The 13,181-nt window shown below is 38.8% G+C and overlaps 1 protein-coding gene across 1 annotated transcript in view; it reads right to left on the bottom strand.

Annotated features, from left to right (window-relative positions):
* The window catches only part of ANKRD33B (ankyrin repeat domain 33B), a 51,849-nt gene that overhangs the window by 35,701 nt on the left and 2,967 nt on the right, over positions 1–13,181 (bottom strand). The gene's annotated exons all lie outside the window — the stretch shown is intronic.

Here is a 13,181-nt window from a genome sequence, read left to right as displayed (position 1 = left end):
TTAAAAACAGCAAACATGAGGCTGTTTAAACCATCGTTAAGCGAAACAGGGCCTCCAAAATTTAATCGCTATGCGAAGCATGGTCCCAACCATCGCTAAGCGAAAATCGCCCATAGGGACCATCGCTAAACAAAGCGCAAAAATGCTTCGAAAAAGTCGTCGCTAAGCGATTTCATCACTAAATGGAGCACCCGTTAAGCAAGGCACCACTGTATCTCTCTCTGCAAACCTCTCTCCTTCCCTTTCTCTAACTGACTTAATTGACTCTTTTCCTCTGCCCCTCCTGTCCTCTCATAGGCTGTGCAAATGAGCTCTAGCTATGAATGACAGGCCTGACGTGGGGCATCCATCACACTGACCAAAGCTCACACTGAAATAAATTGTTTAATCTTTAATGTGCCATCACTCTTTCCTATTTATTTTTGCTACACCTGCTGAAACAGATTAACAAGGCTACCTGTTGAGAAACTCCCGTGATTTAATGTTACATCCAAAAAGGTCTGCTGCTGCAGAACACACACACACACACACACACACACACACAGACACACACACACAGACACACACACACACACACTTCTGTTCAGAATCTTTCTCCATCAAGCAAGTAAATGCACACTGAGAACTGGAACAGGCTGCTGTTGTTTCTAGAGTGCTGCCTCTAAAGCTTCCCTGACCATTTTGCCACTTATGGCCTTGAATCTGCTGAGACTACTTAACTGTGTATAAATCACCAAGTTGCACCTGGTCAAAAAAAAAAGTTGCAAATATATCTATGACAGCGAAAATCACCATATACTTGCATATTATGTTTGCGGTGCAGTATCAACTTCCTCAAGGTGTATGAAGGTTAATTTCAAACTCCAACATTTCTGATATTTATTTTTGTTTATCTTCACATCTAGACTTCTATATAAATAAGTTAAATGCATGTTGATACCAAAGAAAATCACTGTATCAGTGGTTTTAGCAGATAATGTGATTTTCTGGCATCTTTATTTCTCAAGCAACCATTGTTATACCTACTGTGAAATGTAAGCTTAGTTAAGCCTAGGAAAAAAACCCTGCCCTATATTCTATTCTTAGAAAGATCACAATAGATTACATTACGGTGGATTAAGTTCAAGATTGTACTAGAGAGTGAACATAGGCCAAAATCAAGCTTTAGTCATACCTGTACATAACCACTGACTGAAGCAGTAAGGTATCATTATATCTGAACACAAATATGACACAGTTACTCACTGAAAAAAGGTTATGTGTAAGACAAATACAAGAGAGGAAATTGAATGAACGTATTTTTCTTAATGTACTGATTCCTTACATTAGACAAATGGACAGCTTTACTTTATAAATATCTGTCAATTCAACTAAAGGTGTATATTTGGTACACTGCCTGAATAATTTCTAAGATATTCTAAATTGTCTTCTTCAATAATATTTTTTTTTCATTTTGCTTGTTAGACTGTTACCAGTGGGTAGCATATGTGGTATTATTTATGGCACACCTGAATACTATATGTTGCATAGTTCTGAATTTCTAGTAAAATTCATTTTGCTACGTAATAGAAATACAGAGACCAACAGAGGATAACAGCTTAATGTCCACCAAAGTCCACCCCTCTCTCATTAACCTGCACTTAAAGTCTCAATAATCTGAGACATTTGTAAGAGAAAGAATAAAAAACATTTCTTTACTTACAGTTACCTGACATTACAGACTTGTGTATGCTGCTTTCTTTTCTGCACACATACTTAGCAACCAAATGAGCAGATCAACAGCAATATAATTTAAAAAATTGTAAACCGCCCGGAGAGTGCTTGTAGCGCTATGGGGCGGTATATAAGTCCAATAAATAAATAAATAAAATAAATAAACAAAACTGCTACCAGCCAATGAAAGAGATAGAACACTCAGCAGAGGGGCAAGACTCTCTTTGAAATCAAAGGTTGGAAGGAGCTACTGGTAAGTGCTGGATAGATAGACCATCACCCCAACCCAGAAAAGTCTCTCCAATTCACAGAAACCACAGATAGCATGCGAGGTTGCAAACAAGACTCCAACACCGCTTTTCAAACTTGCATGCAGCCACCCTCTTGCAGCAATGCTATGGGAAATTCCATTTTCAGTCTATCAGTCATTCAAAGCCAGTTAAACTGAAATTTTCAAACAGTATTAATAGAGCAGAAATGTGTTTTCATAATTTTGTTTGTTATTAAGATTGGGCTGTACATGATCCTGAATAAAAACTGCCTGTGATTCAAAGCTGGAAAAAACATAGGATTTTTCAAGTACTTCTAGCAATTCTTTGGTAGTTTCATAGTCTTTAATATATATTGTTTATCTGAGACGCTTAGTGAAATTATTGCTTTTCCTATAGAATCGTCATTGTCCCTTTTAGCTTTGGCCTGTGTTTCTGTTTGTCTTTGTCTCTGCAAACAACCATGCACCTATGAAGTTCTGAGATTAAATTGCAGCCTCTCCTTCCATTGAGAGAAATTCAGAGATAAAGAGTGAGAGTTCATAGCAGTTAAAATCTCAATAATTCACTCACTTGTAGGAAAAAGAAAAAAAACATTTCGCAACTTACAGTTGATTAAAATTACAGACTTGTACAGTGGGGTCTTGACTTGAGAACTTAATCCATATTGGAAGGCGGTTCTCAAGTCAAAAAGTCTGTAAGTCAAGTCTCCATTGACCTACAGTGCATTGAAAACCGATTAATCACGTAACAGGTCGTTTTTGTTCCATTTTGGTTTTTTTCTGGTCTGTAAGTCAAATCTCAGTCTGCAAGTCAAACCTAAATTTTGCAGCCAGAGAAGTCTATAACTCAAAAAGTCTGTAAGTCAAGCCGTCTGTAAGTCAAGGGTCCACTGTATGTGAGGCTTTTTTCCTACACAGATACATAGAAACAACTGAACAGATCAACAGGAAACAAACAACTGCTACCAACAGACTAAAGAAAAGGACAGAACACTCAGCAGAGAGGTGGGGCTGTCTTTGAAATCAAAGGCTGGAAGGAATGATTGGTTAGTTCTGGATAGATAATCACCCCAGCCCAGAAAGATCCCTCCAAGTCACTTAAACTACAGGCAGCTTGTGAGACTGCAAATTGAACTCCAACATTCATCACATAATATGATTCAGCTCACTCTAATATATGATTTATGCTTCTGATTCATTATATGATTTATGGATGTAGACTTTAAGGGAGACAAGCTGGTAATGGCACACCATTGTGTCTAGCCCAAAATTTCAGCTAGGTGCAAGACAACCTGTCAAGCATAATAATCTGATGCAAATAACATCCATTGTATGTAGAAATTAATTTTAAATTGCTGAGTGTGCAAATCAAGTCGATGGAAAGATAATATGCTCCAGCCTGGCAATATAGCCATACCCTTAAATAGCAACTTTCTTCACTTGCTAAGAGGGTCCCATTCTCCTGGTATCATCCGGCTAGAAATTAATGGGAAGCATTATTACAGATGGGAATCACTATAATATAGTAACAGTACAAATTATATAGGGACGTGGTGGCGCCGCGGGCTAAACCGCAGAAGCCTGTGCTGCAGGGTCAGAAGACCAAGCAGTCGTAAGATCGAATCCACGCGACGGTGTGAGTGTCCGTCGCTTGTCCCAGCTCCCGCCAACCTAGCGGGTCGAAAGCATGCAAATGCAAGTAGATAAATAGGGACCACTTTGGTGGGAAGGTAACAGCGTTCCGTGTCTAAGTCGCACTGGCCATGTGACCACGGAAGATTGTCTTCGGACAAAACGCTGGCTCTATCGCTTGGAAACGGGGATGAGCACCGCCCCCTAGAGTCGAACATGACTGGACAAAAAAAAATTGTCAAGAGGAACATTTACCTTTACTTACAAATTATATAAATTTGCAAATTGGAAATATTAATACTAATAATTTTCTAGTAAGACCACTGATATTGCTATCCTCCAAGCAAAGGATGCTGTTCTGCCTCTTGTGGCAGAAAGCACCATTTGCTAAAGCAGATTTCAAGGCTCACACTATCAAGTACCTAATTGTGCATTTTGTATCGCTGAGGGTTATGGATGAATTTTATTTTCATACAAAATGCTATTAATTGTTTTAACATTAACTTCACTGTTGTCTGCCAACTGCTTAGCAAAAAGGAGTACAGTCCAATGGATTCACACCAAAGTGCTTATTAGAATCCTGTTTCAATCTGAAATCTGAAAACCAAGTTATGCAATGTTACTGTCTTAGAATTCTTCATGATTTCAGTACTACTTCACCAACATAAATCACATATCCCTCAAGATACTCCAGTCTCTCATCCTGAACAGCTTTCAGCTTTTCAGTCACACGGAAACCTCCAAGTCTTGGTCCCTGGCTATAATTAAACAGGAATGCTGCCATTAAAAAGGCTCATCTGCAGTGTGTAAAACAGTCGTATACACATTGGCTCTCTTCTACCACAAAAAAGGAGAAATAAGGAGGGGAATATGCATAAAAAATTGTATGTCTAAGTCTCACGTAACAATTTTGAACCGTGCCCTGTGAGAAATAAACAAAATGGCTATACGTGAAAAATCCAATCTTTTCCACATTGTGTTTTTATCATTACAAATTTGCTCCAGATGGGGAAGTCTGGGCATTTTAATCCTATGTAATTATAATTTTCATATGGTACTTAATTGATCATTATCATGTCATTCAGCAAACACTGAAGAACTCTCTTGAATTGAAAAAATAATCAGTTAAAATAGAATACCAATTTAAATAGTCTCTAAAATCACAGAGTAAAGAATATGGGAGGGGTTTTCTCCCAAAAAAGAAGCTTCTAAAATCAAGTGATTTCTAGTAATAATTTCTATAATATGCCACAAAAAGTACAGTGGTGCCTCACTTGACAAGGATAATCTGTTGCAGCGAAATCGCTGTAGAGCAAAATCCTCGTCAAGCGAAATAAAAAAAGTCCATTGAAATTCATTGAAAACCGGTTCAATGTGTTCCAATGGGTGAAATACCTCAGCGACCTTCAAAGATCCTCCATAGGGCGGCCATTTTCCGATGCCTATGCAGTGAAAAATCCGTCCTAAACACAGTGGTGAGCCATTTTGAACAGCTGGCGGCCACTTTGAAAACCCGTCGATCAGCTGTTTTGATCGTTGTAATGCGAAGAATCGGTTCCCGAAGCAGGGAACCGATCACCGTAAAGCGGATTTTGCCCATGAAAACATCGTTTTGTGATCGCAATAGCGATCGCAAAAAAATCATTATGAAGCGGATTCATCATCAAGCGGGGTAATCGTTAAGCGGGGCACCACTGTAGTTCAGTTTTTCCACATACACACTCACTTTCTCTTTGCTAGTAGAACTAAATATTAGTCATAGCACTTTGACCTATCAGGCCAGATGCAGCACTAAGATAAAGCAGATCTAAACCTCTAAGATACTTAGATGGAGTCTCAGAATAAATTGTTAGGAGCCAAGGAAAGCCAGACACAGAAGTCAGCACACTGTGATGTTGCTATTTGCTCAGCAGATAAAAGCTGTATTTAGTTGTTATTAAATGGAGTATTGCTACTGTGTGTAGAAGAGAGCACTCCAGCCCTGCCCTCTTGGTTTTCAGTTCTGTTGCTCCCTTTACTATGGAGAGTGATGAATCTGAAGAGCAGAGTCTCTATTATCCGTGGGTGCCTCCACGTGCTGGGGCTATGGAAAATTGGCATCCCTGCTCACGTGGAGAGCCTTTATGGTTTACAGTGGCTGTCCTTTTTTAGAGTCATCACTTCCCAGGAACAGAAGAGCAATAGAACCAGAAACAGCGGTTGTGGGGATGGATGCATTTTCCTCTATATAAGGTAAGCACACTCTGATTAATAACAACAACTGAATAGGGCTACAGGATTGGAGTGCCTTGTTTGAGTTCTCATCCAAGACTGGCATTTTCCTTTCTTGTTCGTTACACATCTCTGCTCCCAGCATGGGATAGGCCTAGAACTGTATAAGTGGAATTGTACAATATGATGCTTTACTTGTGGAGTACCCACTATTTGATGCTTCTCACTGTACAGCCAGTGTGTACTGCCTCCCATTAAAAAGATACCAAGGTTACAGGAAAGCTCTGTCTGTGGTATCACAAAAAAACCACCCATCTATAATTCAATATGTGGAAATTTTCATTTTGTTTTGCAATGCTTACATGGATGCACTCTTTTTAAACAAAAGCTAGTTGTTTAATCTATATACAGTATCTGTGAAGAAGGAGTAGGTTATGTGGAAGCTGACGAGAGTGCGCCATCTCCTCAGATAAAAGAATCTATAACAGAAAGGCCAAAAGAGGGGAACAATGCATACATACAGACAAACCTTTATTGCCATTAAAAGTACAGAGTGCATTAGACAAGTGGAAAAACTGTGGGGAGTAATAAAACCATGACCACTTATTACTCCCCACAGTTTTTCCACTTGTCTAATGCACTCTGTAGTTTTAATGGAATTAAAGGTTTGTATGTATGTATGTATGTATGTATGTATGTATGTATGTATGTATGTATGTATGTATGTATGTATGTATGTATGTATGTATGTATGTATGTATGTATGTATGTATGTATGTATGTATGTATGGTATGGACCAAAAGAGGAATCAGAAGGGGTGATTGATAGTGAATATAGAAAAAGGAATGAAGACAGAAGTGTGCTTAGTGGAGGAAGGAAAAGGAAAGGAAGGAGAGGAGTTAATATTGCCTGTTTGGGAGGAGGATAAAAAGGAAGAGGAAGGGGTGAGAGTTTTCAGAGTACCGAGAGAGGAGATGAAAGGAGGAGGAGAATCAGAATACAAAAAGGTGCACAATCTACTGAAAGACATTCCCAACTTGAAAGTGGGAGGTTTGTTACCAGACCCAGCTGTCCAGAAGGAAGGAGTGGTTATAACGGAGACTACAGAATGGACTGTGGTGGTGTTCCCAAGGGGACGGGGTCACTGGAGGAGGGTGATCTGTCCCGATGCATCTTTCAACAAACCGCCACTCAAGGGGGAATTGGGCACGCCACCCGTGTTGTGGCACGATTTGTGCTGTGAGGAGCGCGCCCCTACAGAAATCTACTGACAAGGAACAATTTGGTCCGGCTCCACAATGAAACAGGACAATTCCTTCTTGAATACATTACCAGATTCTTATGGTCATCTTCCTGAATTAAGTTGTTTTGAACCTACCAAAGTCATTGTTGATTCCTCTGATGTTAAGTTTAATAAACCTGCTAATATTCAAATTTAACCCTCCTGGTTATTTCCCGCCCCAAAACAGGAGCTGCCCCTATCTCATCACGAACCCAGTCACAATATCATTTTATTGACCTCTTCTTCATCTCAAAAACTGGGATCAATAAAGAAGCTGTTTCACCCATAACTAGGAAATAGCTTAACTTCCAGCCCCCCCCACAAGCCCATTTCCAAAATTGGGCCACCCAGCACTATTTTTAATAGTATCCCCAAATTCTTCCAGTTTGAGCATAAGTAGCTGACATCTATGAAGGATATTTTTATTCCATTCTTGGAAAAGGCCCCCCAAAAAAGCTTTAATGTTAGGAAAAATCAGGTCAAGCACCTCCCAGGTGAAATGTGTATAAACAACGTTTTGGTTATCTTTTTATCTTCTGGTCCCCTCCACTTCTTCCCATTAAAGGTTACAAAATTTGAAGTCTTGCCTGAGAGCAACATTCACATAAATTCCCACCATGATGGATTTCATGTTGGTTTTTTCAGCCCTCTTATGAAAGTTAGATGAAATCGGAGAACATGATCAGTCAACTTTATCCCATTAATCTTTAAGTTTTCTTTTTAATACTTTTTTTAAAAATAAAGCAAACCCCAGTATCATAACCATACCATTCAAGGGTGCCTGGACAAGTGGCATTATCTAGATCCATTTCAATCTGCCTTCAAGCCTTGCTATGAGATGCAGATAGATTTGGTCCCCTTGCTAGCCAAACTATGCTGGGAGTTGGACACCAGGACTTTGTCTCTGGTGGTTCTGCTAGACCTCTTGATAGTTTACAGTGCCATGTCCATGCTACACTTGGGTTGCCTTCCTGCAATAGAACTCAGTACTATTTTACAGAACTAGTTCCAATCCTGCCTGGAGTGGCAATCCCAGCAGCTGATGCAGGGGGGATCCTTTTTGACATCCTGGCCATTGGCCTGTGGGGTCCCACAGGATTCAGTTCTGTCCTCCATGTTATCCAACATATGCATGGAATTACTAAGAGAGTTGTTTAGAGTTCGGGAGTTCATTGCCACCAGTATGCTGATACCATCAACTTTCAGCAGTGGCCAGGAGTGCATTTGCATGGTTAAAATTAATGCATTAGTTGCCTCCATTCCTAGAGATGTTTGCTCTGTCACATGCCTTTGTCACAGCCCATCTGGACTACAATAACACACTCTATGTGGAGTTGCCTTTGAAGAGTGTTAGGAAGCTTCAGATTTCTGTCCTGCTCTGTGTATTAAATCCTGAGTTTGTTTTTAGGCTGTCCACACACACCCAAGAACCTTACTAGGTTGCTTCCATCTCCTGCAACCAGCTCTCTCCCATCACATCACCTGAAGATTCTGGGGCTTTGGAACCCTTCTGTCTGTTCTCTTCGGAAACTTCTTAATTACCTTGTTTGGCCCCAGAGGTAGGTTGCTTTTTTTTAATGGACCAGAATTCCCCTGCTGTGACATTCCAGAAGATGTAGTCCCACAAAATCAACCTTTCCTGTATTTGTTTTGCTAGTCCTCAGGATAATCTGTCTCAGAACTCTATTTATTCTTCATTGAAAATGCCACACACTCATAATCACCATTCTTTCTACTTCTACTATTAGTTCAACACACGCTTTTTACTATGAAAACACACATAGCCACAGATTTATATTTCCTCCATGATATTTTGGGTTGTATTTTGGCTCCTCAGATTTTCCTAATTTCTATTTAAATTTCTAAATTTTTAATTTCTATTTAAATGCTAGATGCTGCTTTAAAACACTAGACCATCACTGGCATTTTTAGCTTCTCTCTCTCATCCTCTCTCTCCATCTTGCACACACACAATTTTCTATGTGTCTTTCCATATGTAGTCAGATCACTGATTTTTAAATGCTTGTAACATTTTATCCTCCATAGTTTTGATGTATCATAGAGACATCATTCAAATTCATATGACTTACATTCATATGACTTAATAAACAAACAATTGGTTTCAAGGACCTTGTCTCTGACATCTGACATCCTTAGTTTTGCGGTGTCAATATTGTTCTCAGTACTGAGAATTCAAACTTTTATATTTAAAAAATGGTCCTTTGGTCATGGGCTAAGAAGCAATAAATAAAGAAATAAACAGTTGTAGCAACAAGAAGAAAAAGAACAAGTTATTATTTAGATATATAGAACCCACCCTATACCATAGGATCTCAGGGATGGTTACAACACTGTATAAAACCATTTAAAAATATAATACAGTATATTTTAAACAATTTAAAATCAAACCCCACAAAAGCAAGTTAAAACCTGGCTTTTTACCCATGCCTTTACAAACCTCAACCCTTTGTAATATTAATGTTGTAGTAAGTTTATGCTGGCCCATGAAGGGGTTTTTGTTTTTATATGTTCATTTTTTTAAAAAAATGCTGTATATTTTTGTTATTTTCTGGAAGCCATCCACCCCCCTTTAGTGGCTTTTCCACTAAAGGGGGGATATAAGTTTAAACAAATAAATGATAAATAAAATAAAATACTCAAACATTAAAAACATAGCATTAAAACTTGCGAAAACCACAATCCTCAAACTCCAAAAGTTCTAATAAATAAGTACATCTTGACCAGGCACCAAAATTATGCCAGTGTCAGTGCCAATCAAGCCTCCAGATAAATAACACATGAAAAGATACCTACATGTGTGTTCAATATGCAATATTATATGCAATATTTGCAATGTCTATGCATGTAAATTAGTACATACAATAACATCTTTACCATGAGCCTTTGCTTGGATTTTCTCTCTCTCAGTTTTATAGCAGCAGAGTGCAAGACTATCAACCTATCTGTTAGCCCTCCTTTTCTTTCCACCATCCTTTCTAGAACTTTTCATCCTGCAACAACTGCATCTCAGCACCCCAGAATTCCAGAGTCCCTCCTTAGTACAGGCAGTAAGGACACTGCCATTGCACAAGTCAAAGTTCCAGGAAATTTTTTGGGGGGGTGCCTCATAGAAAAGGTATAACTACACAGGTAGTTAAGTGGAAGAGGAAGAGAAGGGACATAGCTCACAGAGGATTGGCTTCAGACCAGTAATATTAGACTGTTTAAGAACTACTTATAACTAAGAAATACTAGACTGCTTTTGAGATGCAGTGTGGTTCAGCAGACTAGAATTCATGATTGCTGAGTTCAAATCCCCACTCAGCCACGGAAACCCATTAGGGGGGTTGGCACTGGAAAAAGCACCCTTAAATCTCTCACATACCTTGGATTTCAAAGGGGCAGAGGAACTAGAGACCAAATTGCTAACATGCGCTGGATTATAGAGAAAGCCAGAAAGTCCCAGAAAAACATCTACTTCTGCTTCATTGACTACACAAAATATTTGCCTTTGACTGTGTGGACCACAGCAAACTATGGCAAGTTCTTAAACAAATGGGAGTGCCTTACCACCTTACCTATCTCCTGAGAAATCTATATGTGGGACAAGAAGCAACAGTTAGAACTGGATATGGAACAATTGATTGGTTCAAAATTGGGAAAGGAGTACAACAAGGCAGTATATTGTCCCCCGGCTTATTAACTTATATGCAGAATATATTATGCGAAAGGCAGAACTGGATGAATCCCAAGCCGGAATTAAGATTGCCGGAAGAAATATCAACAACCTCCGATATGCAGATGATACCACTCTGATGGCAGAAAGTGAGGAGAATTAAAGAACCTCTTAATGAGGGTGAAAGAGGAGAGCACATACACACACAAAAGGTCTGAAGCTGAACATTAAAAAAAACTAAGATCATGGCCACTGGCCCCATCACTTCCTGGCAAATTGAAGGGGAAGATATGGAGGCAGTGACAGATTTTACTTTCCTGGGCTCCATGATCACCGCAGATGGTGACAGCAGCCACAAAATTAGAATACGGCTGGTTCTTCCAAGGAAAGTGATGACAAATCTCGACAGCATCTTATAAAGCAGAGACATCACCTTGCCAACCAAAGGCCGAATAGTCAAAGCTATGGTTTTTCCTGTAGTGATGCATCGAAGTGAGAGCTGGACCATAAAGAAAGCTGACCGCCGAAGAATTGATGCTTTTGAATTGTGGTGCTGGAGGAGGCTCTTGAGAGTTGCAAGGAGAACAAACCTATTCATTTTGAAGGAAATCAACCCTGAGTGTTCAGTAGAAGGACAGATCCTGAAGCTGAGGCTCCAATACTTTGGCCATCTCATGAGAATAGAAGACTTCCTGGAAAAGACCCTGATGTTGGGAAAGTGTGAAGGCAAGAGGAGATGGGGACAACAGAGGATGAGATGGTTGGACAGTGTCATTGAAACTACCAACATGAATTTGACCCAACTCTGGGAGGCAGTGGAAAACAGGAGGGCTTGGTGTGCTCTGGTCCATAGGGTTAGGAAGAGTCAGACACGACTTAACTAAACAACAAAGGATTCTGGATTTTCACATATCTGATACTACAGGACTACGTTTGCACAGAGTCTGCAAAAACTCTTAGTCAAAACAAAAATTGTTATCAGTATAATGGCAGCTTGCTGGATTGTAGATTACGGACCATTAGAGTTATACTATATACAACAATACAACTTCCTATTGAAAAATTATTCCTGGATTTTTAAGCATTTGGACATTCAAGACCTGGTGATAAGTTTTGTTCATAGTTAGGAAGAAAGGAAAACAATAGGTAAGAAGTATAAATATAAGATACACTTCATTCATTCAATTCATCATCAGAACTCCATGCTGCTTTGGACACCGGACATCAAAGATCAACCATCATCATGGATTTCCCTCCATGAACTAACACAAGGCTGGCCTGGCTTTATGAGCACTTAGGGTAATTTTCTGTGTGTGTTCTTAATATCCTTATAGTCTAATACCATTATTTTCTTTTACTTTTTTTACGTTTAACAGTTTTAATATTAAGAGATGCATTCTCTGACTTTGGTTTTTAAATCTGCTTTTTAAAGCTACAAGTTCTTGCATTTTTAGAAAGTAACTTAAAACGTAAAGAATGAAAGAAATATACACTACTTTTATTTGGGGGCATGAGAGAACTGGTCAGATTTATTTAGAACATTTCAAAGAAAAATAAATGGATGAAATTAAGAGTGGCAAGGAACTGTTTGTAGTTTTTAAGATTTAAAATAAAAGAAAGTGTATCATAACTTGCATTAGAAAATACTGCGAGGCATATGAGATGGGATTTCTGCATGAACAGAGCCCCACATAAAGATGACAAGAAGTAATGATAGGTTATCCGTCATATAATTACCGTTATCTGTTACAGGTATTTGTCACTTTTATCAGAGTTGTTACAGTTGTCTATTACACCAGAATAAGGCCTGAAGTATAAATGGTAATTTGAGTTATGTGCAGAACCGCATTGGTATTGATGGTTGTTTTAAGTAACATTTTAACAGAACAGTATAGGAATGGCTTGGATGTCATATTGTTGGTGCTTTCTTTTCCTTCATCAATATAATATGTGATCAAACTATATAAAAATAAGAGGCAGGGATACTGTAACACATACAGTAACACATACCTTCCTCTTATGTCTGAGGAAATGGGCTTGTCCACAAAAATTCACATAAAAATATAGCAGTTAGCCTTTAAGATGCCATGTTTTGGTCCTAATTTTTTTTTCACTTGATATGTAACACATACTATATTTCTCCCTTGAATTGCACGGGCTTGAGCAGCACAGTTTTGGTTATACTTGTTTGTTTGTTTTTTCAAAAAATGAATAAATATTCCAATAATGAAATATTTAGGAAAGAAATATTCAATAAATACTAAGCCCCTGGCCACCCAGAATTGCATGTTCAACACTGAAGTTATCGAAGTGATCCACTTCCCCCAAACACAACATTTCTAATTAAGCCTCTAGATCAAGGGGCCAAAAGGACCTTTAAGGCTCATTACACACG

Source organism: Pogona vitticeps, chromosome 4, assembly GCF_051106095.1.
Source record: "Pogona vitticeps strain Pit_001003342236 chromosome 4, PviZW2.1, whole genome shotgun sequence".
In the NCBI taxonomy this organism is placed as follows: domain Eukaryota; kingdom Metazoa; phylum Chordata; class Lepidosauria; order Squamata; family Agamidae; genus Pogona; species Pogona vitticeps.
The sequence above is the reverse complement of the archived record's forward strand: the minus strand, read 5'-3'. Positions and strand labels throughout refer to the sequence as shown.